This window comes from Mesoplodon densirostris, chromosome 17 (assembly GCF_025265405.1).
Source record: "Mesoplodon densirostris isolate mMesDen1 chromosome 17, mMesDen1 primary haplotype, whole genome shotgun sequence".
NCBI classification, from domain to species: Eukaryota; Metazoa; Chordata; class Mammalia; order Artiodactyla; family Ziphiidae; genus Mesoplodon; species Mesoplodon densirostris.
Window position 1 is genome coordinate 34,168,361 of NC_082677.1, and position 12,051 is coordinate 34,180,411.

Below are 12,051 nucleotides of genomic sequence, written 5' to 3' on the forward strand. Positions count from 1 at the left end.
TTTCCAAAGACTGGGAACAGAGAGGAATAGAAAGTTACTGATTAATAGGTATGGAGTTTCAGTTGGGAAGGTGAAAAAAGTTCTGGAGCTGTATTATGACAATGTTTGCACAACAATGTGAATGCACTTAATGCCAGTAAGCTGTACACTAAAAAATGGTTTAAATGGTAAATTTTACTGTATTTACCACAATAGAAAAAGAAGTTTTAAAAATGTGGTATATGTACTCCTGGGGGCACTATTCCCTAAAGGGTGCGTTGTACCAGACATTTTTCAAGAAATACACTTTTCAGACTTCAACTTCTATGTGTTCTCTTTTCTAGAACTACTCTGCATTGGAGCATTCCTGTGAATAGGCTAGTTTACCTTCCTACCTCTACTACAACATTCACTCTGTTTCTGTATTAGGGAGAAGGCATTTTTACCCACCCCGAATATCGTTATACTGCGTTGCCTAAGGTGTTAAAACCCCAAGAGGTACTAAACAAATTAAAATTGAAATTTTTTGTGCAGTAAAAGCTTCTTTAGTCAAGGTACAATAAGCTCTCAGTATGGATTATTGTCTTTCCCTTTCTAAGACATTTCTTTAAAAAGTAGTACAAAGTTTCAGTTATATCAGGCAAAATAGTCCTAGGAATGTACTATACAATATAGTACCTATAGTTAAAAATACTGAATTGAATATTTGAAAATTTGCTAAGGCCTCCACTTTTCTCCATTTTATATTTTATCTTGCTTTATCTTTATATCAGTCATTACTGACAAACATAATTTTAGATACACACACATAAAATGTGTCCTTCTAGTAGACTATTAACTGTCTATTGATTGATTTCTAGCATCTATTATATAGCAGTTGCACAAAATATGTGTTTAATGAATGAAGGAAAGAAAGAAGGAAAGAGAGAGAGAGGGAGAGAGGAAAAAAACAAAAAGAGAAAAAAAAAGTTAAAATAAGAGGAACAAAATAAAAAAATAATTTACTTTTTCTTTAAATATAAACTCTGAAAGATATGAAACCATATCTTATACCTTCAATTCAGTGTCCCATATTCTCTAGAAGTCCTGAGGTTCACTTTTTCTATACAAATATATGGTCATATTGCAGAATTCACAATCACACAGCACTATTTCAAATCTAAAAATCTCCAACTCATTTTTCCCTATCTCATACTTTTTTCCTTTTTCACTAGAAAGTCTGCTTTCAGCCCTCATTGAAACCTTAAATCATGAAGACCTGTGTGCATGATTCCTCTTGAAACTATGCAGAACTTCCAAGAATCTTACCGATTATTCTATGTGTTGGTGATCACTCCCCTTTCTACCTCCCTTGCAGCAATACAGTCTATATCTATTAAACGATTACTGTGTTATATGTTGCTATTAATGGTTTGTTCGCTGTTTCATGTAAGTTGTTCTTAATTCCCTAAATATTTTGAAAATGAGATCTGGGTAGAGACTTAGCCTTTTGTTTTTCACATATGAGGCACATAACAGAATACACTGAAGACATTACATGTTTTACTCCTGCATTGAACGTGAACTTGCTCCAAACACTCCTCAATTTTCAGTTGCACCCTCTCCACTGAGTAATATCTTTTGTCCTGAATCTCATCATTACTTGACATAGTCCATAAATCTCTCCCTGTATCTTTCTCAATTGGTTTTCCTGTGGTTGCATTGGTATGATTTAAACTTGATTTATCCAGGTGCTCTATCCAGTGCCAACAGTTTCTTCCTTTTTCTACTCATTAATACACCTTGTGTATATGGTGAAACAATGAATCCCTCAGTTTAACAACTTTATTCATGATAATTGTATTTCTGTCCCTTACACTATCTACTCTTGTTCTTCAGTACATATTCAGTAATTGCTAACTATGTGTGAGATTCCATACTCAATATCTCATTCACTGGTGCCTCTTCAATGATGTTATATAATACTGAATAATAGTCTCCCAATAAATATCATTGCATAGAATATATTAGAGGCCTCATAACTGGCTGCTAAAATGAAAGAGGCTGAAAACCATTCTGGTGTGGAGGGATGCTGCTCCAACCCTCTAAATAGATGCCCATGACAGTCCTGCTACTGCCTAATTAGTCCCTGCTTTCCTCTCCCCAAGTCTATAAAAACATAGTTCCATAAAAACAAAGGAATTGCTTAAGGCAGGAGAGAAAGAAAGTACAGAGTTTATGGTAATAGACTAATCCCTCATTCCACTTTTAGGTACCCAGCAGATATATTGCTTAAGGTAAAAACAAAAAGGGGAAACTGGCATCTCATTCCTCATTTGAATGTCTTCTGTCCTCTTATGCAGTAGATTAGCTGCTCCTAATTGATTATCTCTTTGAGTCGGTGCAGTAGCAAAGGGAAAGAGTCAGCAGCTACATGTAATTGAAATTTTTAGTTGAGCTAGATTGGTTTGGTTAAGCACCTGAATGTGACCTGAAACCAATGAGATTTTCTCATGAGAGTATTAACGGGGGGGGGGGGGAAGATTATGTACAACATATTTGAAGACAGTAATTGAAAAGAAATTAAAGAAAATATTTTATGTCTTGCATACCATAGAGTGGAAGTGTTCAAGAAATCTGATCATTTGAATGAATGAAGAAATATGGAAGATAAAATTCAATATAAAATATACTCTAATCAACATGAAGTATTAGAAAGTTCATGAATTTCATAGTCAGGGACATCAGAATTTGAAAATTTGAATCATGACTTCCTGTCATTTGGTTTGTGACCCTGGGCCAGCCATTCATCATTTCAGTTTTTTTTTTTTTTCTCCCATTGTGGAGCACAGGCTCCAGACGCGCAGGCTCAGCGACCATGGCTCAGGGGCCTAGCCGCTCCGCAGCATGTGGGATCTTCCCGGACCGGGGCATGAACCCACATCCCCTGCATCGGCAGGCGGACTCTCAACCACTGCACCACCAGGCAAACCCATTTCAGCTGTTTTTAATCCATAAAATGATATGCTAAAATTTACATCGGATTAGGATTAAATTAAACTAAATGAAATAACAGACATGTTCAGATCTCCACACATAGCAGCCTCTCAAAACTTTGCAGCTCCTTCTTTTCCCTCATTCCTCCAATAACTGACACCTGAGAGATTACATCTGAAACACAATAAGAAATCATTTGACGATAACATTTGATTCCACAAATAAGTAATGTAAGATTCAAAATATAAGTATATGACTTCTAGTGAGGACTGCTGGTATTCCTCTGGAATTTTCAGGACAAATGGTGTTTTTATAGGCTCAGATTTTGGAGGGGACAGCAATGTGATTTGAGAGAAGAACAGCTTTTATTTGAGTAATTGGTCATGTGGATAGCTGTGGAGGATACATAATTAGGTCAGGTGTGAGACGGATGGGCCTTCATGGAACTAACTCTCAGAGTGAGAAGATGTTACCAATAAATTTTGTTTTAATACAACAGACATTAATGATTACTAATCATTAGCCTTACTAATCATTATCACTTATAACAAACAATACCTATATAATCAATGTTATATCTTTTAAATTAATTATATCAACTGAATTTTAGAAATGTTGATAGTTTGTTCCAGAAGCTTTAGACTCACAATATATTCCTTTGAATAAACACTATTGTTATAGTGTTTACTCACTACTGTATTGTCACCTACCTGCCATGACATTTGGAAAATCTGTCTTCTAAATATTCTATTTCACTAAGCCTCAGTTTTCATTTTATTTCTTTATACTCAAAATAATGAGTAAAATCTCTAATTTATTATACTTACTAGTATAATAAAAAAAATTAATGGGCTGACAAATTTCTTTTATTTTGGTAGGAAAAAAACCCTACTTTTAGCTAAGCTTGATCACCTACTACATATGTAGCTGTTCAGTTCAAGAAGTATTAAAATTCTACTCCATTCCAAATTAATCAGGAGTTATTAAAATAATAGAAAGAACTTGGAAGGGGAAAACAGACAAAACATTCTTATTTACCAATAGGTAATTTAAAATGGACTGTGTTTAAACACATAGATTTTCTACTCATGCTTCATTTTAAAGAGTTCACTTGCCATTTCCTTTAAATCAGTGGTTCTTAACATTAGATGTATATTATAATAACCTGGACAGATTTTAAAATTTATCAGCACTGAGGACCCACCTGGAAAGATTATGTTTTAATTGGCCTGGCCTGGAGCATCAGTAGCATTTTTTTCGGAGAGCTTCCCAGGTGGTGCTAATGTGGAGCTAGGTTTGAGATGGTTTCTCTAGAGCTTCCTTCAGCTCTTTCAGAAATGGTGAGTTGCCCTGTCTTTTGGGATCTCAAAGATCTATTCGTAATTCTGATAGCATTTTTTCATGCAGTGTTGTCATATTTCTATTTATGCATCAGGCTCCTGGATCTGGATCTGGAAATGTTTCAATATTAGAAACTCCTTTTTGGGTATCCAGCATCTACTAGGGTGTCTGGGCTATTGCAGGCCCTCATTGTGTTGGGGACCCCATAGCTGGTGTATTAAATTAAGACTATGCACATTATGACCTGCCAAATGCAGAGACACAAGTCACCACATGGGGTTGGTGTGTAGCTGCCTCACATCTGAGCTATTACTTTAGGGAAGTGAAAACCCTGGGTCATTTTGATTAAAAGTGCAATTTCAACACACACAAAAGAAGAAAGGTAACAAGATTTATTACTTACAAATCCCAGAAATGGCAGGACATGGGGGTGGGGTTGGCAATGAGCCAGAGGAAGGGCAAGCCTCTATCCCTGGTCACCAGGGAGCAGGAGACAGAGAGCAAGGTAACAAGCATCTTTTACTTATAAGGTGGTGAGGGTGGAGGTCATTAACTTTTCACAGGTTCAACTCTAAGCAGTTATTTTAAAAGTTTCCCCTGGAAGAGCAAAGCAGGAACTTGTGGCAGGAATCCTAAGCTTGGCTTCTTATCTAAATGTCCAGGCTAGGTGTGAGCAGGATTGCCATACTGTAAAATGCCCAGGCAGCAACTCAAAATAGCTGTTTTCTCATCACACCCATCAGTGAATGAGCATCAGAAGATATGATGTGTGGATGCTCTTGTGAGGTAATCTCTAAAGATTGGTGCAAATGTTAACAGAATAATAGTTTAGACAATGTCTCTGGGAGAAGACAATTTTAGGTGGAAAAATATTTGATTATGACTCCTTCAATGCTTTTGCTTTTTAACTTATTCCAACTAGCTATACAGATATTAGGACATTAGCTTTATGACTTATTTTCTTTATAAAAGTAAGGAAGAGATGATATCATTAAATTAAATATTCTATTTATTAAAGGAAGAACTGACATGCATTCATATGCCTGGTTAGCTTTTCCTTCTCAATTAACTGTTATTATTGGAAAATTAATTTCATTAAGGTATTAGTTGATAGACTTTAAGCTCTTATCTATGCCGAGGATAATGCAATGTAATTGTTGATCAGCAGCATTTTCAAAAAAAACATAGAAGTGGTTTATGTACATTTTAGACAATCTAGAAAATACATGAACCCATCATCCTAAATGAGTGGACAAGCTTCTCATTGCATCCCGTGGAAGAGTGACCAAAGCTCAGTGGTGTCAGTCCATGTGGAAGAGGGCTGAGATTGGTCAGAACAGACTAGAAATGAGGGTCAGGGTTCTTTCTGTGAGTTACTGAAGAATAGGTGCCATCAGCACCCCAACTCCACCATTTTATCACATGAGAAATTTCTTGCCATGTCTTGGGTACCTGCTTTGGCAATCTGTTTCTTACCGTTCAATAAGATCTGCTTAAGTTTCAAAACATTAGACCTTGCTGTGTCCTAACATGCTATGATATATAAAAGGAGCATGAATATTGCTATGAAGATTTCTCTCATAATTTTGTATTTTATAAAGACATGTTATGAAAATGGAAGAAAGAACATGCAATCAATCCAATATAATACACATTCCTTATAGGTCCAGTGTGTGCAAGATTTTACTTACTGAGATGTAAAAGATAAAACACAGTTCTCAGGGGTCTCAGAACAAGGGAATGATTGGCAGGATTCAGCATGAAACTCCAAAATAATCTCCCTGAAATATAACTTTTAGGAAAGCAGAGGCACCCGAATAGGCCCTAACTATCTTCGGTACAACTGAACACATTTTTTGAGCTCTACAAATCTTAGGATGATAGCGCCGACACTGGATGACACAGAAGCACCACTTCCCTTTGACATTGATATCAGTGAGCAGGACCCTCTCCAAAACAGAAAGAACTGAGCTTTTAAATTCTGGAACAGAACAATCTGCCCTTGAATCACCTGATGGGGTTGTTAGCATGAAGATTCAGGGACACATTGAATTGGAATCTCCAAAAGCAGCTTTGGAATCTGCTTTTTAACAGATCTCAGGGGAGTCTTCTGTGTACTAAACTTGAGAACTATTCCCCTACTGTGTGGTGGCAAATATGACTTTGGAAACGGGAGATGTGGATTATAATATCAGTTCATCTACTAACTAAAGCTCCTGCAAAGCCAATTCTGTGTCATATTTGTCTTTGTTACTCCCATTATTGTTTGCAAAAGAGCATTCAGTAATGTTTGTTAAGCTAAAGTTAATCAAACATTGGTTAGATCTCAGTTTCTTTATCTGTAATTTGGTTATTCTGGACTGGATGATTTTAATGCATCTTCCAGCTCTAACACTACATGGTTCTAAGTCTTTCTGTATAGAAGGGGTGGAAAGCTTCAGATAAAACAATAGTTACTTCCTGTTTTTGACACCACGTCTTAGTCTGTTCAGGAGGCTATAACAATATACCAGAGACCAAGTGACTTATAAACAACAGAAATTTATTCCTGGATACTGAAAATCCAAGATCAGGGTGCCAGCACAGTCAGGTTCTGGTGACGGTCCTCATCCAGGTTGCAGGCTGCAGACTTCTCACTGTGTACCCACATGCTGAAAGGGCAAAGAAGCTCTCTGGGGTGTCTTTCATAAGGACATTAATCCATTCATGAGGACTATCATTATCTCATTTGTCTGCTCTCATGACCTAATTGCCTCGTAAGTGCCCCACCTCCTTATGCCATCATCTTAGGGGTTAAGTTTCAGCGTATGAATTTTGAAGGGGGGCACAAACATTCAGACCACAGCATGCAGCTCTGTGAACCCTGAACCTTCATTTCCCCTGATAGATGTTCTTTGGAATTTGGGGAACTCAGGGAGTTTGTATTGGACTCACAAGTAAGAAGTCTAAACAGTAAGAGAACATGACCAGTTAGCCAGTTTAAAGAGCAGCAAACAGATGTTTGCTGTGTAGGGCTTCACTGACACATACAGATTGTAGTAAGGGAAAGAATGCCTGCAGGTTTCTTGGTGGACTGTGTCAGCTCCTATCTAAGCAGTTTACCCAGAGATGCAAGTAGTCATTCACAGGAAAAAGCTGGAGATAAGACAGTGATTTGCTACAAGAAAAAAATAAAATCAGCTTTCATCCCCTGCCAAGCCAAGAGTCACTAAGTCAAATCACCTTAATAGTACACAGCAGGTGATACTTACTTGGCCCTTCCTACTCTTCCAACAAGGGAGGCACCTTGAGGTGGTCTAGTGATAGGAGAGGCGGAAGGACCACCCACCCCCTGTCCTACTTCAGGCACCATAAGCATAAAGCTTTCCCCAGCAGGAGGATGGGAGCAAATTTACCTCCGTGTGAAGGTAGAAATTTTGTTACATCAAAATAGATGTTTTAGTCACTAAAGTTCAATTGTTTTAGGGATTAAAGAGATCAGAGGATTTACCCTAGATTTCAAACAAGTATAAATGGGAAGAAAAGTAGCTTTACAGAGAGTGTTTTAATAAGTTATGAAGGAAAACAATAAGACTGGGTTTTTAAAAACTATATTACACTATATTGCAAATTCTTGCATTTTATTCTAATAATGAGTCTACAATGCTATGTATGTGAGGAGAATTCTTCCTGGTGTTTTGGATGATAAAGAGATATGCATGACATTGTCCCTAACCTCAGTGAAATTCTTCTTTATCTGGAGGATAATATGTCAGTGATTATACTTCAAGGCATAATAACATAAATATAATTCATATAAAGTTATGAATCTTAACTGGAAAGATTTGGAAGGTTTCATATAGCAGAGTATATTATCCAAGGTTTCTTGAAGAATGGGCCTTTTTTTTCTTTTAACAGTGAAACAAATAATAACAGATTGACGAGAATGGCAAAATAGTAAAAATATAGGGTGTTTAGAAAGGAGAATTAGATAGTTTGGAATTAGAATATGGTAGACTGAGGAATGTCAAAAGCAATATATTGGGAAGATATTTTTGAATAAGAAAATAAATGTTTTTTTAAAAAAAGTTTGCACAAAAACTATTGAAAGTAAAATGTCATTTTGGAGGCAAAAATGAGAGAAGATACAATTTTATAAGGTCGTAGATATTTGCATTTCTCCTAAATGAAGAATATGGATTTTACAAACAAAATATATACTATAATAATAGATTCGAAACTATTAACTGAATTCTGGAAAAAAATTAGAGTTCAAGTGTTCTCATGTTCACTCTAAACAAATGCCAATAAAATGCTGGTCCCTGTTGGAAAGAGTATGATAAACAAAAGGGAAAATATTAATCATCTTTGGAACCAAATTTTTGGTCATCTATGTAAAGAGAAGTGTGAGTCTGAGAGTTGAATTTCAGGAAAAACTTTATAAAACTAGAAACTTGAAGAAGCAAAAATACCATATTTCAGGTGATGAACTATCATCACATGATATTATATCAGGAGAGACTAAATAGATTAGATATTTTTAGTTGGGAAATTAAAAAAGTAAATGAGAGAAGCTACGGACACTCTTTCTAAAAACAAAAGGACAGGAGAAAGCTTCTTCTCCAAAATCCATTTTGAGTGACCCCTGTGTGGCATTTCTCAGTCATATATGGATGAACATTGAAAAGGCCAAAGGGAATAAAAATTTTGCAAAATGTTGTCATGCAAATGCTTATGGATACACTGGACACACGTGTTTAGTACCATGTGTTGTAGGTGTAAAATAGGTTTATTGGGAAATAATTTACTATCAGAGAAGTAGCACTACACTTTTGTGGGTAGAGCAGACAGGAGCACCTTTCTGGTCTGGGAAGTGGCCTTTTAGAAAGGGAGAGCTCCAAAGCAAACAGTTCTCATCTTCCACTGAGTTAGCTTGGACCTGCTGAGGCAGCTTTCAGCTGAGCTGCCCAAAAAAGGAAGGTCATGATTCTCCAGATTACGCAAATAAAAATAGATGATTCAAATTACATTTGGGCCATCAAACGTGAGGGACAAGAAATTAAACTCCTTGCCACGTTGTGGCTTGAGATAGGGTAAAAAGGGATGAGACTGTGCACTCATGGAATTGTACTAATTCATTCATTTCCTGGTCTAATAGCTTGGATGACTAAATTTAAACTGAAGAAACCAACAAAAAAGAGTGGAAAACTGGATATCCACCTCTTGTTTGCTTACTTCTGTTGTCAAATGAATTTATCTTACTTCACTTCTAAAAGCGTCTGTCAGAATCCTAAATATTGCTACAACATTTTAAATAAAGTTGATATAATGTTCTGAAGAAAAATTAGAAAAAAAGTGTGTGGCACTGGTGAACAGTCACTAAATGGAAGATTTTATTAACATGACATATCCTAGAAATACATTTTTCCAGTATATAAAAACTAGTGGATACTTTATAAAGCCTGAAATATGTACATTTAAAAACAAATGCGAGTCAATGATATTTCACATGGTAGGTGGAATAAGCTAAAAATCTGGTTCCCCAAAATTGAGTATATTTCACAGAGAAGAGGTTCATAATGGAATACCAAAAATGAACAAAAAGATTCCATATCTCCATACTTAAATATTATTAAAATATGGTCTTCTGGTGTACATCCTTTATATAGCACCATATAACAGAGAACATACCAGACTCTCCTTTTATATTTTTATAAATATTAATATGATCAAATATAGGATTACCCAACAATTAACATGCTTAAATGAAAAAGTTAAAGTCATTCCTCTTCTTGTCATTTTTCCCCACTTCCACCCTCAATAATCACTCTGGATAGATTTTGATAAACATTTATCTTAATCAAATTTTTTGAATGTAGCTTTAAAGACCCTACACTGAATTATTATTTGAACACAAATGCTTTCCTCTCATGAGGCAGATGCTAAAATGTGAGTATTCAGGTTTCAGGTATGGCATTGAAATTTGTTAAGATTTAAATAAATGTTTTCATTTCTGTAACAGTTATGGCTTCCCACTGAAAGTATGAAGGCACTTGGGGATTCCGCCTGCCACAGTTCATAAACTACTCAAGTGCTGTGGCCATGATTTGAATTACGGTGTTATGGTCATTTGCTGATCATCTATTATGCCATATGTCATAACCTTCCATTTCTAGGATTTGAGTACATAATTGAAACAGTATGTTGGTGTTATATTGTTAGAAATATGCATCTATAAGTTATTCCCTCTTCAAGAGTTTAGAGAGAATTTATTAGAATATTTTTCACTAAATTGATGAATTCATAAATATAGCTTACATAAATATCATTTTTAAAGCTGTGAAATTTTTTAGTACAGCTTCCCCAACTCATTTTTATCATCTGATTTTAAGGAAATGTCTTTTTTTTCCAAGGGTTAAATAACTGAACTGTGAAATTAGTTGTTGTTGACTATATAGATCAGATATAAGCAAGTCTACCTTGCAACTTCAGTGAGGCAAGTAGCTGGGTAATGCTTAGTAGAAAGCATTAAATTAAAATGAGTTGATGCAAGTGCCTTTTATGCAACTCATAATTAACCCTTGGAACTCTGTCATAATATTTTATGAAGGCAAATAACTTAGCAAGATTCAACAAGAAATTAGATACTATGTCTGAATCATAATGTCACATGCAGTTAACCTACCTCTAGTGAAAATTACAGAAGTTATCAATAATTATGCTTATATTTTAAATGATCACAAACTGAGGCCAAAGGAATAATGTTCTCTGCATTATAGCATCCAAACTGAGCTAAGTATCTTTTTTTAAAATTTTTCTTTATTTTTTATTTTTTGTTTTATACCAAATTTAATCAGTTATACATATACATATGTTCCCATATCCCCTCCCTTTTGCGTCTCCCTCCCACGCTCCCTATCCCACCCCTCGAGGCAGTCACAAAGCACTGAACTGATCTCCCTGTGCTATGCGGCTGCTTCCCACTAGCTATCTACCTTACGTTTGGTAGTGTATATATGTCCATGACGCTCTTTCGCTTTGTCACAGCTTACCCTTCCCCCTCCCCATATCCTCAAGTCCATTCTCTAGTAGGTCTGTGTCTTTATTCCTGTCTTACCCTTATGTTCTTCATGACACTATTTTTTCTTAAATTCCATACATATGGGTCAGCATACAGTATTTGTCTTTCTCTTTCTGACTTACTTCACTCTGTATGACAGACTCTAGGTCCATCCACCTCATTGCAAATAGCTCAATTTCATTTCTTTTTATGGCTGAGTAATATTCCATTGTATATATGTGCCACATCTTCTTTATCCATTCATCTGATGATGGACACTTAGGTTGTTTCCATCTCCAGGCTATTGTAAATAGGGCTGCTATGAACATTTTGGTACATGTCTCTTTTTGAATTATGGTTTTCTCAGGGTATATGCCCAGTAGTGGGATTGCTGGGTCATATGGTAGTTCTATTTGTAGTTTTTTAAGGAACCTCCATACCGTTCTCCATAGTGGTTGTACCAATTCACATTCCCACCAGCAGTGCAAGAGTGTTCATTTTTTTCCACACCCTCTCCAGCATTTGTTGTTTCTAGATTTTTTGATGATGGCCATTCTGACTGGTGTGAGATGACATCTCATTGTAGTTTTGATTTGCATTTCTCTAATGAGTAAAGATGTTGAGCATCCTTTCATGTGTTTGTTGGCAGTCTGTATATCTTCTGTGGAGAAATGTCTATTTAGGTCTTCTGCCCATATTTGGATTGGGTTGTTTGT